The sequence below is a fragment of the Ornithorhynchus anatinus genome, chromosome 10 (genome assembly GCF_004115215.2).
Source record: "Ornithorhynchus anatinus isolate Pmale09 chromosome 10, mOrnAna1.pri.v4, whole genome shotgun sequence".
Classification (NCBI taxonomy): domain Eukaryota; kingdom Metazoa; phylum Chordata; class Mammalia; order Monotremata; family Ornithorhynchidae; genus Ornithorhynchus; species Ornithorhynchus anatinus.
In genome coordinates this window covers 5,807,153-5,819,773 of record NC_041737.1, presented here as the reverse complement: position 1 = coordinate 5,819,773, position 12,621 = coordinate 5,807,153, and positions in this window count along the sequence as shown.

Genomic DNA, 12,621 nt, shown 5'->3' with positions numbered 1-12,621 from the left:
TGTGTCAGAGACCAGGTTGGCCATTCCCCTGCCTGAAATTTCCAAGTCCCCAGAAGGAACTGGACCCTGTGGGTCAATGGAGATGGATTCTCTTAAGAACTGGAGGGGTTCCAGGAGGAAAAACAAAAGAGAGAAATTTTGATTAAGCCAGAAGTAGCCAGGATTAAAGAGAAAAGAAAACATTTGAAGCTGTAGTGGGAATTATTTTTAGGATGGGGACAGAGGACTACTGAGGTGGGGACTTGCACGTGACAGATTTTACATACGGGATGTTACATGTTCTGTGCGAGGCATTAAGCTTAACAAATTGACAACATGGCCCATGTTCCCTTCAGGGCTGATTCATTCCCCTCCCAGGACCCCATGTGAACCCGGATGTTACTTCTGAGCCATGGAACCTGGTGGCAGTCAGTCGATCGTGTTTATTGAGCTCCTTCTCTGGGCGGAGCACTGTACTAAGTGCTTGGAGGAGTACAATAAAACAATATAACAGACACATTCTTTGCCCACAATGATCTTGGAGCTGAATGGGGGGGGGGGGGGCCGGGCTGCTTATAATGAAAATACAGGGCGGGGAGGCTTCTGCTGCCATTTCAGTACAGATGGGGATCAGATGAGCTGAAAACTGAGCAAATGGCCCCCCGAAATTCAAGACCAGTCATCTCTAGGGGAAGGGCTTTTCTCTCACTGTTTCAGAACCAGTTCCGTCTAGACCGTAAACTCACTGCGGGCAGGGAACGTGTCTACCGACAGTTATGCCGTACTCTCCCAAGCTCTTGACACAGTGCGCTGCACACGGTAGGTGCTCAATAAATACCATTGATTGGTTGAAACACCGACAGGGTATTTGAAAGCTGATAGCATTGAGCGCCCTCATTTTTAAAACCGAAAGCTACACCTCCCTGTCTGTGATTTTTCCCTCTCCTCTCCCATCGTCTTCCTCTTTCCCTTTAAGAGGCCCAGGCATTTAAAGCAGAATTCCAGGCGTTCTAAAACCAGGAGTCTTCTACTTCTGACAAGAATCTGGAGAATTGGAAAATGGTCGCTGAGCACTAATTAATGGTTAAGTTATCCAAATGAAATTAAGACAAATAGTTCTGACGCTCTAAAATAATTATAAAGCGGAGTCATTACTGTATGAAGTGCTGAGCCTAAGTATTACCACATCTTTTCTCCTAATTGGATCTTATTTATTTCCAATATCTCTCCGAGAGAGCGTGGATCACACACAGCCCATTGTGTAACCGCTCGGCTTGAACTTTTTAGAGACAAAGTAATTCCCGATTCAGCAGAAATCCATGTCATACGGAGTCTTTTCTCGCCACAGATACATGCCAGGAACAATCTCTTTAAATCTGCTTCGAGGAGATGTTTTGGGTGCTGATCCATCAGAGATCCCTCCACTCAGCCGAGCCTGTTGTGAAAGGGGAAAGGAGGCTGGAGGGACTCACCAAAACTCAATTAGGAAAAGTGCGAATTCCATGGAAAACCGAGGGGAAATCAGAAAATTTCCTGCAAAGACATTAAACTGCTCTGATCGAGTCACGCCAATGTCCCTCTTACCCGAGCTGCACTGTAATAATAATAATAATAATAATGTTGGTATTTAAGCGCTTACTATGTGCAGAGCACTGTTCTAAGCGCTGGGGTAGATACAGGGTAATCAGGTTGTCCCACGTGAGACTCACAGTTAATCCCCATTTTCAGATGAGGTAACTGAGGCACAGAGAAGTGAAGTGACTTGCCCACGGTCACACAGCTGACAAGTGGCAGAGCTGGGATTCGAACCCATGACCTCTGCCTCCCCAGCCCAGGCTCTTTCCACTGAGCCGCGCTGCTTCTTAAATAGAATCAAGGGGATGTACATCTCATTTACAAGATAAATAGGGTAATAAAAATATATACAGTGGGAGGGAGAACAGATAGTAAATCCTCATTTTGCTGGTGAAGAAAGTGAGATATAGAGAAGTTAAGTGATTTGCCCAAGGGCACATAGCAGACCGCAGGTAGACCGGGGATTAAAACCCAGATCCTGGGACTCCCGAGCCTGTGATCTTTCCGCTAGGTCACATTGCTTCTCAGACATACACTGGACACACCAGAGCTATTCAGATAAGGGGAATAAGCTAATCGGTTGGACATGGTCCCTGTCCTACATGGAACTCACGGTCTAAGTAGGAGGGAGAAGAAGAATCGAATCCCTGTTGTACAGATGAGGGAACGGAGGCAGAGGGAAGTGAAGTGATTTGCCCACGGTCACCAGCAGGTAATTGGCAGAAGGGGGATTAGAACCCAGGTCCTCTGCCTCCCGAGCCCGTGCCCTTTCCACCAGGTCACCCCGTTTGTGCTAGTGTTCTTCGTTGAGGTTACAGTTTACCTCTTGGCTAGCGAGGGATTTGTTCGTCCAGATCCAAACGCAGTCACACTAAGATGGTACCTCGTCGTCCTGACTCCGGAGTGAGTTGAGAGATGTGGCGGGTGTGAACACCTGCATGGAAAAGTCACACTTGCTAAAATGGGGCCATCCAGAGGGATCCCTCTTTGTTTGGACTCTAACCTGTTGCCTCTTAGAGAAGCAGCGTGGCTCAGTGGAAAGAGCACGGGCTTTGGAGTCAGAGGTCATGGGTTCAAATCCCGGCTCGGCCATCTGTCAGCTGTGTGACTTCGGGCAAGTCACTTAACTTCTCGGTGCCTCAGTTCCCTCGTCTGTAAAATGGGGATGAAGACTGTGAGCCCCACGTGGGACAACCTGATTCCCCTGTGTCTACCCCAGTGCTTAGGACAGTGCTCGGCACATAGTAAGCGCTTAACAAATACCAACATTATTATTATTATTATTCTTCCCCGGAAGCAATTATATCTAAGCAGGTGTGGGTCAATGGAAGCAACGGAATAAAAGTCTCGCATCACCTGAGGAAACGGAGACACGTGCGGTCAAAACCTCTTATAAAAATCATATTTACTGAGTGCCTGCTGTGTGCAGAGCACTGTACTGAGCACTTGGGAAAGTATAATACAGTAGTTGGTAGCCACTTGCCCTGCCCACATCGAACTTACAGTCTAGGGGACCACAAGGCAGGCTGTAAATATGGCCTCTTCCTCTCACTTGTGGGAGGTGACTCATGGTGTAGTGGACAGAGTAGTAATAATGTTGGTATTTAAGCGCTTACTATGTGCAGAGCACTGTTCTAAGCGCTGGGGTAGATGCAGGGTCATCAGGTTGTCCCACGTGAGGCTCACAGTTAATCCCCATTTTACAGATGAGGTCACTGAGGCACAGGGAAGTTAAGCGACTTGCCCACGATCACCCAACTGACAATTTATTGCTATCGTTTTAATGAGATGTACATCCCCTCGATCCTATTTATTGCGATTGTTTTTGCCTGTCTGTCTCCCCCAATTAGACTGTAAGCCGGTCCGTGGGCAGGGACCGTCTCTATCTGTTGCCAATTTGTACATTCCAAGCGCTCAGTACAGTGCTCTGCACATAATAAGCGCTCAATAAATACGATTGAATGAACGAATCAAAGGGTAGCTGAATGATCCTGAAATAGGGCCGGCAAGGTCTTGGGAAATGATCGGCCAGAAAGGCTTTCTCCACTGATTTCCGGAGCGAACCACTCTCCTTCAAAGGAATGAAGTTAGCCGGCTGGGTCCCTTGCGGCCCGAACGAGCCCTTGGGATAAACACCCACCAAATAGACGAGAAGGCAGATCAGTCAGCTCCAGCTCAGTGAAAGCTTCTGCCTAAACTCCCGTCTCAAGAGACTTTGTTTCCCCTTAGCATCACCTTTCGAAAGTCCTAAGAGAAGCTCAACGCAATCGACTCTCCTTTGAAAATGTGCGGGTTAAGGTTCATTCTGATTCTTCGGGACGCATCCTCCTAACCTCTTAGTTCAGGATGAGTGGAGATGCGGAAATGAACGAGACCAAACCGTGGTGCCGAGCGGTGTCCGGGACAGCAATTATCCTTCCTGTCCAGTGCAGGACGGGAAAGAGCACCGGAAGACGGTGTTTCTGAACAGTTAACGGAATGTTGGAGTCGGAGGAAGAACGCCCGGTGGGCGTAATGGCCTGCTCTGACCGCAGGGATAGTACGCAATCGAGAAATGACATATTCCCCGCTCACGAGGAGCTTGTCCTCGTCATCAGCTGTAGTGAACTCGCCTAGAATGCAGAGGTGGAGTTCTCGGCTTGCCCAGATGAAGGATTTTTTCTTTCAAATGGGATTGGTAAAGCACGTATGGGTCAGATGCCGTACTAAGAGCTGGGGTAGAAACTAGCAGACCAGGTTGGACACAGTCCATGTCCCACATGGGGCTCACAGGCTTAATCCCCGTTTTAGAGATGAGGGAACTGAGGCACTGAGAAGCTAAGCGACTTGCCCAAGATCACGCAGCAGACAGGTGGCGGGACCGACAAGTGCTTAACAGTGACCGTAATTACTATTATTTTTATCATTGGATGGACTGCATTTCGAGGTAGGGGAAGAGTAGTGGAGAAATACACCCTCTTTTCTAAGAGTTTCATAGTTCCCCATATCCGTTCATTTTTGCCAACATCCCTAGGTGGTAATGATTTTCTCAAGTTTACAGATGGAAAATAACCGATGCTCAGAGAGGCCTTTTTAATGGTATTTGTTAAGCAGTCAGTAGAAGCCAGGCATTCTTCCAAGCCCTGGGGTAGATACGAGCTAATCAGATTGGGTATAGTCCATGTCCCACGTGTGGCTCATGGTCTTCAGCCCCATTTTACCAAGGAGATAACTAAGACCCAGAGAAGTGAAGTGACTTGTCCAAGGTCACAAAGCAGGCGAGTGGCAGAACTGGGTTTAGAATTCAGCAGGTCCTTCTGATTCCCAGGCCTGTACTCTATCCACTAGGCCGTGCTGTTTCTCAGGATAAATAATAGTAATAATGGTGGTATTTGTTAAGCGCTTACTAAGTGCAGAGCACTGTTTTAAGCGCTGGGGGAGATACAAGGTGATCGGATTGTCCCACGTGGGGCTCACAGTTTTAATCCCTATTTTACAGATGAGGTAACTGAGGCACAGAGAAGTGAAATGACTGGCCCAAAGTCACCCAGCTGGCAAGCGGCGGAGTCGCTTCTCTGGCTCACACAGTGAGAAGAGAGCCATCCCTCCTCGAGGACCCTGGGATTTATTAATAATAATAATAATAATGATAATAATTGTGGTGTTTGTTAGGCACTATACGGCAGGCACTGTACTAAGCACGGGGGTGAATACAACCAAATCGGGTTGGTCAGAGAGCCCTGGCTCACGTGGGGCTCACGGTCTCAATCCCCATTTACAGATGAGGTAACTGAGGCACAGGGAAGTGAAGTGACTTGTCCAAGAAGTGGAGGAGCCAGGATTAGAACCCATGACCTTCCGACTCCCAGGCCTGTGCTCTATTCTCCATGCCCCGCTGTTCATCAGTTGTGTACAAAGTGGCCCTAATCAGAGGTCTGCTTTAGGTCTGATCACGGGGAGCGGTTGGTTTGATTAACTTCGTCCGAGCCGTCTCCTGCCTGCATTTTAATATAGGTGCAGTTGAGAAATCTTGATCTCGGTGAATTTCCGGGCAGATCAGAAAAAGTAGACATTCCATTTACGGATACTAATGGGCTTTTGGAGACGCTCGCTGAAGCGCAGCTAAATCACATCGCCACCAGCTATTTCGGAAAGCCGAGCGCCGCTCCGATATTAATGCGTGACGGGTCCGAGCTACGGTACGGAGCTTCCATGCAAAATAGAGTTTCAAACAATTAGCCTCCAGCGGGGCAATTCTTCATATTCAAAGAGTAACTCAACGTCCTAGCCGTTATTCTGACGGGGGGCTTGTCGGCCGGGACTCTATAGCGGTCAGAAGCGCCCTTTCAGGGAGCGAGAGAGGAAACTTGAAGGAATGAGGCAAGTAGAGTCCGGTTTATCAATTCTTTCTCGACAGATGGAAAATCCATTGAGGGTAAATCCATCGGTGGTATTTAATGAGCGCTTACTGTGTGGAGAGCACTGTATTGAGCGCTTGGGAGAATACCATCTCAATCCGTGATATTTACCGAGCGCTCACTATGCTTAGAGAAGCGGCGTGGCTCAGTGGAAAGAGCCGGGGCTCGGGAGTCGGAGGTCATGGGTTCGAATCCCGGCTCCGCCGCTTGTCAGTTGTGTGACTTTAGGCAAGTCACTTCACTTCTCTGGGCCTCAGTTACCTCATCTGTAAAATGGGGACGAAGACTGTGAGCCCCATGTGGGACAACCTGATCATCTTGTATCCCCCCCCAGCCCCCAGCGCTTAGAACAGTGCCTGGTACATAGTGAGCACTTAACAAATACCATCATTATTATTATTATGTACAGAGCATTCTACTAAGCGCTTGTGAGAGATGCATGAGTGCTGACCCTGCTGCCACTGGGCCCGATGGGAAGCCTGAAGCTGACTGGGTGAGTCCAGGGAATTCCCTGTCGCTCTGCCCTGGGACATCTGGCTCTCATAATAATAATATTGGTATTTGTTAAGCGCTTACTATGTGCAGAGCACTGTTCAAAGCACTGGGGTAGATATAGATCGTCAGGTTGTCCCACGTGAGGCTCACAGTCTTCATCCCCATTTTCCAGATGTGGTAACTGAGGCCCAGTGAAGTGACTCGCCCACAGTCACACAGCTGACAAGTGGCAGAGCCAGGATTCAAACCCATGACCTCTGACTCCCGAGCCCGGGCTCTTTCCACTGAGCCACGCTGCTTCTCATGCTTCTCATAATAATCAGGAATAATGTGCCATGTCTCCACCGTTCCTCTGAAGATTGTTGGCCCCAAAATTCAATCCACATCAATCGTGTCCTGGGAGTTCCTGAATGCCATTAGGTGTCATTAGCCCAAGGAAATAATATCCCTATCACTCTTCCTACTGGCATCCTACTCGGACCCGAAATAATAATAATAACGATAATATCAGAGCCAATCATGATGACAACCCACAGCCACAGGCCTGAAACACCCTCCCTTTTCATAGCCAAAATCCCTTCATCCATCACCCACCCCAGCCCCACAGCGCTTACAGACCCATCTGTCATTTATTTATTTACATGAATGCCGATCTCCCCGCTAGACTGTAAGCTCACTGTGGGCAGGGGATGTGTCTGTTTATGGTTATATAGTACTCTCCCAACCGCTTAGTACAGTGCTCATTACATACGAATGAATGAATGACTCAAGCCCCCAGTAGTTCAGACCGATCACCTTCCCCAATCTCCAGTCGATCAATGGTATTTATTGAGCGCTTACTATATGCGGAGCACTGTCCTGGGTGCTCAGGAGAGTAAGATACAACAGAGTTAGCAGACGTGTTCTCTGCCCACGTGAGCTCAATCCACAGAACAGCTCAAGTCCGCAGCCTCCTCCAGAGGGAGATTGACAAAGGCCCAGCAGAGACAAGAAGCTCCCCCCGTACCAACACACACACACACACACACGCCACAGACACTGCATACGAGACTCAGGACAACGGGCAGAAGGACCACACACAGCATTTTGAGAGATCTGAGTGACAATTCAAGTCTCTTAGCTCAGAGATACATAATAATCGTAATACTTGTGGTATTTAAGTGTTTTTTTTTAATGGTATTTGCTTGGTATTTGTGCTTACTATGTTGGTATTTGTTATTTGCTAAGCGCTTACTATGGGCAGAGCATTTTTCTAAGTGCTTGGGTAGATACAGGGTAATCAGGTTGTCTCACGTGAGGCTTCATCCCCATTTTACAGATGAGGGAACTGAGGCCCAGAGAAGTGAAGTGACTTGCCCACTGACACGCAGCTGACAAGTGGCGGAGCCGCGATTCGAACCCATGACCTCCGACTCCCAAACCCGGGCTCTTACCACTGAGCCGCGCTACTTTGTGCCAGGCACTGTCCTAAGTGTGGGAGGTGATACCAGCTAATCAGGTTGGACCAGTCCCCGTCTCAGGGTTCACAGTCTTCATCCCCATTTTACAGAATAGGGAACTAAGACCAGGAGAAGTTAAAAATAATAATTATAATAATGATGGTATTTGTTAAGCGCTGACTATTTGCCAGGCAGTGTACTAAGTGCTACAATGTGAGCCCCTTGCTGGGCAGGGATTGCCTCTATCTGTTGCCGAATCGTACATTCCAGGCGTTTAGTACTGTGCTCTGTGCACGGTAAACGCTCAGTAAATACGATTGAGTGGGATGGATACAGGCAAGTTGAGTTGGATCCACCTGGGTCTCACAGCGTCAATCCCCCATTTTGCAGATGAGGTAACTGAGACCCAGAGACGTTAAGCGCCCAAGGCCACATAGCAGACAAGCGGCGGAGCCGGTATTAGAACCCGGATCTTCTTTTTCCTGGGCGCTTGCTCTTTCCACTTGGCGATGCTGTTTCTCCTTGAAATAAGGATGAAACTTTGCAGTCTAAACAGAAGCTGAAACAGTGGCTGCTAGGAAGAAATGACCTAGTCTTCCCATAGGGTGTAATTTTGGATAGGATTCAAAATTTTCTGAATCAGTTCATCGCTCCTTAATAATAAAAAAAAAAAGACACTTCAGTGATTGTCCTTGATCAGCCGGCTAATGGCAGGATTAAAAGTCAAAGATTGCAGGGCTAAAAAGAGGAGGCTGAAAGAATCCCGCTCATCACATTGCTGAATGCAAAAAGGCCATTTTATGAAAAACTAACACCTCACTGTAGGCAAGCCACACACGGCAGACTGACTCAGTTGCGGTCACTTAGTCCTGAGAATTCAACTAGAGAGAGTCATGCTACGTGCTCCACCTACCTCCCCCCTTTTTTTGTTAAAAAAAATGATTTTTTTAAGCACTTGCTATCTTCCAGACACTGTACTAAGTACTTAGTTCAATGCCCTTCATACAGTAAACGTTCAATAAATATGATGTAATGAATGAATACAAGCTAATCATGTTGAACACAGTCCATGTCCCACAAGGAGCTGACAGTCTCTGAGAATCAAGAGAAAGTCACGAAAGAGAATCGAGGTGTGAAAATTCCCAGATAACATGTAAAGAAAGGGTGATTCCAATAACATTTAAAAATAGACCTGTTTGAAATAGGACGCGGGAAATTGGCGAGAATGTGGTGGATGAAAGTGGTCTTTTCTATTCTCTGCATCTGATCTCTTGGGATTTCGGCTTCATCGGTGCTCTGAGCAGGCAGGGAATGACTTCTGAGCTCCGCTCAGCCAGCCCGCGGTAAGGCAGAGAGTCGACATCCCCTGCTTATAGCCCAAACCATATAATTGGGGTCACCGTCGTGACCCTGGTTGGACAGTTGGATGGGAGGTGTTGGGCAATCAGAGAATTGCTCAATCAATCCACCAATTGCCTGGTCAAGTGATCCATAGATGGGATGTCATCCAGGAAATTGATTTCTGCTTTTTTTTTTTAAAAAAAAAAAAATTAAACCAGAGCTGGGAGACACACTGACCAGGGCCTGTGGACACAGGAGCCAGAGCTTGGAGACAGAGAGGGTCCAGGGCCTGAACACCCAGGGATCAGGCTCCGCGTTCTATAAACTACCAAGGTACCGAACTACCATCTGGATTCCGGCAAGGCAGCTCAGCGTCGGCACTTTGGTCCAGAAAGAGATCCTGCGTGTGAAATTTCCTTATTCAGTTATTTGCTTGTGTTTATCGAGAGCTTACTATCTGCAGAGAACTGCACTGAGCCTTTGGGAGAGTACAATATAAGAATAAACAGAAACATGGGTTTTATTCCCGGCTCCGGCACCTGTCTGCTTTTTGACTTTGGGGCAAGACACTTCACTGGGCCTCATCTGGACAATGGGGATTAAAACCGGGAGCCCCACAACGGACAGGGGACTGTGTCCATTTGATTTGTGTGCATCCACCCCAGCACTTAATATAGTGCCTGGCACGTAGTAAGCACTTAACAAATGCCATCATCATCATCAGGTCCAGGTCTGGGAGGATTCTACTCACAATGACTCCTCTCTCTTCCTTCTCCTCATCCGATTAGGGGACTCTATATCCATATCCTGCCCAGGAAGAGTTAATCTTTCTCCTACTTTCTTTCCTCTTTGGGGTAATCAGTGGACTTCTTATCCCCACTGCATCTTCTGCTTTCTCCCACCCCGAGTCTTGTGGGGAATTTGAGCTCTTAACTCTACCCCTAAAGAAAAGAGATTTTTAACTAGACTGGGCATCCCTGGGCCCCAGAAAGACCATAAGGGATGCACAAATGCTCCTCACCTTTCCAGGGAGACTGTCATTTTGGCTACGGACTCAGTTAGCGGGACTAAATTTTGAAATGAGAGTGGGAATTATCATTAGTATTTTGCAGCACGCATCATAAGATCCGGCTAATCAAATCTCATGCTTCAGAAAATAAACTAATTACCGCAGGAGTTAGAAAAGAGATCCTTCTCCTTGGTAAGTAGCATTGCCCAAATGCTCCGTGCTTTGTGTAGGAGTGTGTATGTGTGTGTGCGTGTGTATCTGTTGCCGAATTGTGCTATCCAATACACAGTGCTCCGCACACAGTAAGCGCTCAATAAATACGATTTAATGAATGAGAGAGTGTGTGAGTTTCCGGAGTCAGTCTGAGAAGTGGGGATAAAGTTGTTCTTCGGGTATCTGTCCTGCCCAGGTAAGAGATAATCTTAATAGTAATTCTGGCGTTTGTTAAGTGCTTACTCTGTATCATGCACTGTGCTAAGCGCTGGGCTGGATACAGATTAGACCTCAGGAATCCATGCTCCAGAATCAAAACTGTACATATTTTAAATGGGCCTCCCCCATTAGAGGTAAATACGGCGTGAGCAGGGACTGTGGACTTCTTTTGGACTTTCCTGAGGGTACTGCAATGTCAGGATGGAAAGTCAGGAGACTGGGGTTCTAATCCTGACTCCACCACTCAAGTGCTGTGTGACCTTAGGCGACTCACTTAAACTCTCTGTGCTTGGGAGAATACAGCAGGGTTAGTAGACACAAGCCCAGCTCTCAAGGACTTAATAATAATAATAATGTTGGTATTTGTTAAGCGCTTACTATGTGCAGAGCACTGTTCTAAGCGCTGGGGGAGGCACGGGGGAATCAGGTTGTCCCACATGGGGCTCACAATCTTAATCCCCATTTTACAGATGAGGTAACTGAGGCCCAGAGAAGTTAAGTGACTTGCCCACAGTCACACAGCTGACAAGTGGCCGAGCTGGGATTCGAACTCATGACCTCTGACTCCAAAGCCCATGCTCTTTCCACTGAGCCATGTTATGACCTAGCAGATAGAAACACATACACATTAAAACATATAAACATAAACCTGGAAATGCACGCCATCACACAGACATGTAAACACACACATGCATTCAGAAACACACATCCACACCTACTCTCCAACACCTGCAATCACAGATGTGCACCTCCCCCTTCTCCCCCCTCAAAAAAAGAGCTCACGTGCGAGCAAGCAATTTTCTTGAGGAAACTACTGCTCTTTAAATAGAAAGATGCAGGTTTTGAAAGACTCTTAATGCTCTGAAAACTATAGCATCTTGGGAAAAGTTTTGCAGTTAATCCAATCAATTGCTAAAATATCACTAACGCTCCTCAGAAGAGCGAGGGGGTGGGTTTTTATCTAGCAGCATGAACCTGAGCTTTATTGACTAAATAGTTTACCTAAAAGCTCACTCGATGCAAGGCCAGATCTCTCGGAAGGGACAGGAAAATGGCTGGTGCCAGAGATGTGTCAACTCTCCAAGACGAAGACTTAAACATAGCATGTTAGGACAGCCTTTTCTGTCACTGCTCACCCATTTCTTCCTGCTTTTCCTCAAAATGTCTTCGAGGACACTGGGGCAGAGACACTCTGCCGGAAATCCCCAGAGCCGGTTTCACTGTCATCGTTCAGTGGGACGAACGCTTTATCGTGCTAGTTGGCAGCATTTCTCCGTCTCGTTTCTCAGACGGTCTGCCCAATTCTCCCAAAGAGAATTCTTCCTTATAACAATGTCACGCTCACCTTTTATCTCCCGGTTCTGTTTGGATTTGAATCACCCAGATGCTTAAGGTATTCACCCAAACACAAACATCCCTAAGAGAGATCACAACATTCATCTTTTTCATCTTTTATTACGGGCCTTCACGGTTCATAATAGGTTACGTGGGTGACGCTCCTTTTTCGTTTTTCATTTGGATGTGCTCTGAATTCCTATTCTGCTCCTGCAGACAAAAAAAAAAATTAATCAAGAAATATCTTTGCAAGATAAGATACAATTAAAATGCAATTCTCGTCACGTGCTGGTGAATGGAGTGAATCTGAAATTAGGTGTTTGGTATTATCGTTATCGAAGCCAAAATTTCACCGTCAATGTAAAACACGTCCGATAAGCAAGATCCCACAGATTGAACACTGGAGCTTGGAGTTTGAGGGACAGGGAGGTGGGAGCTTAAAGTTGCCCCCTCCCCCGCAACCCGCCAAAAAAAAAGGTCAGCTGATCTGGGCTTCTAAAAAAGATTTAGTCCAACGCCTGTCATCAAGCGGTGATTAGGAATGGGAAACTCGGGATGGGAGCAGATCAGGGTGAGTAATTGGATTTGCTAAATCCGGCATTGGCCGGGTCAGAGTTCT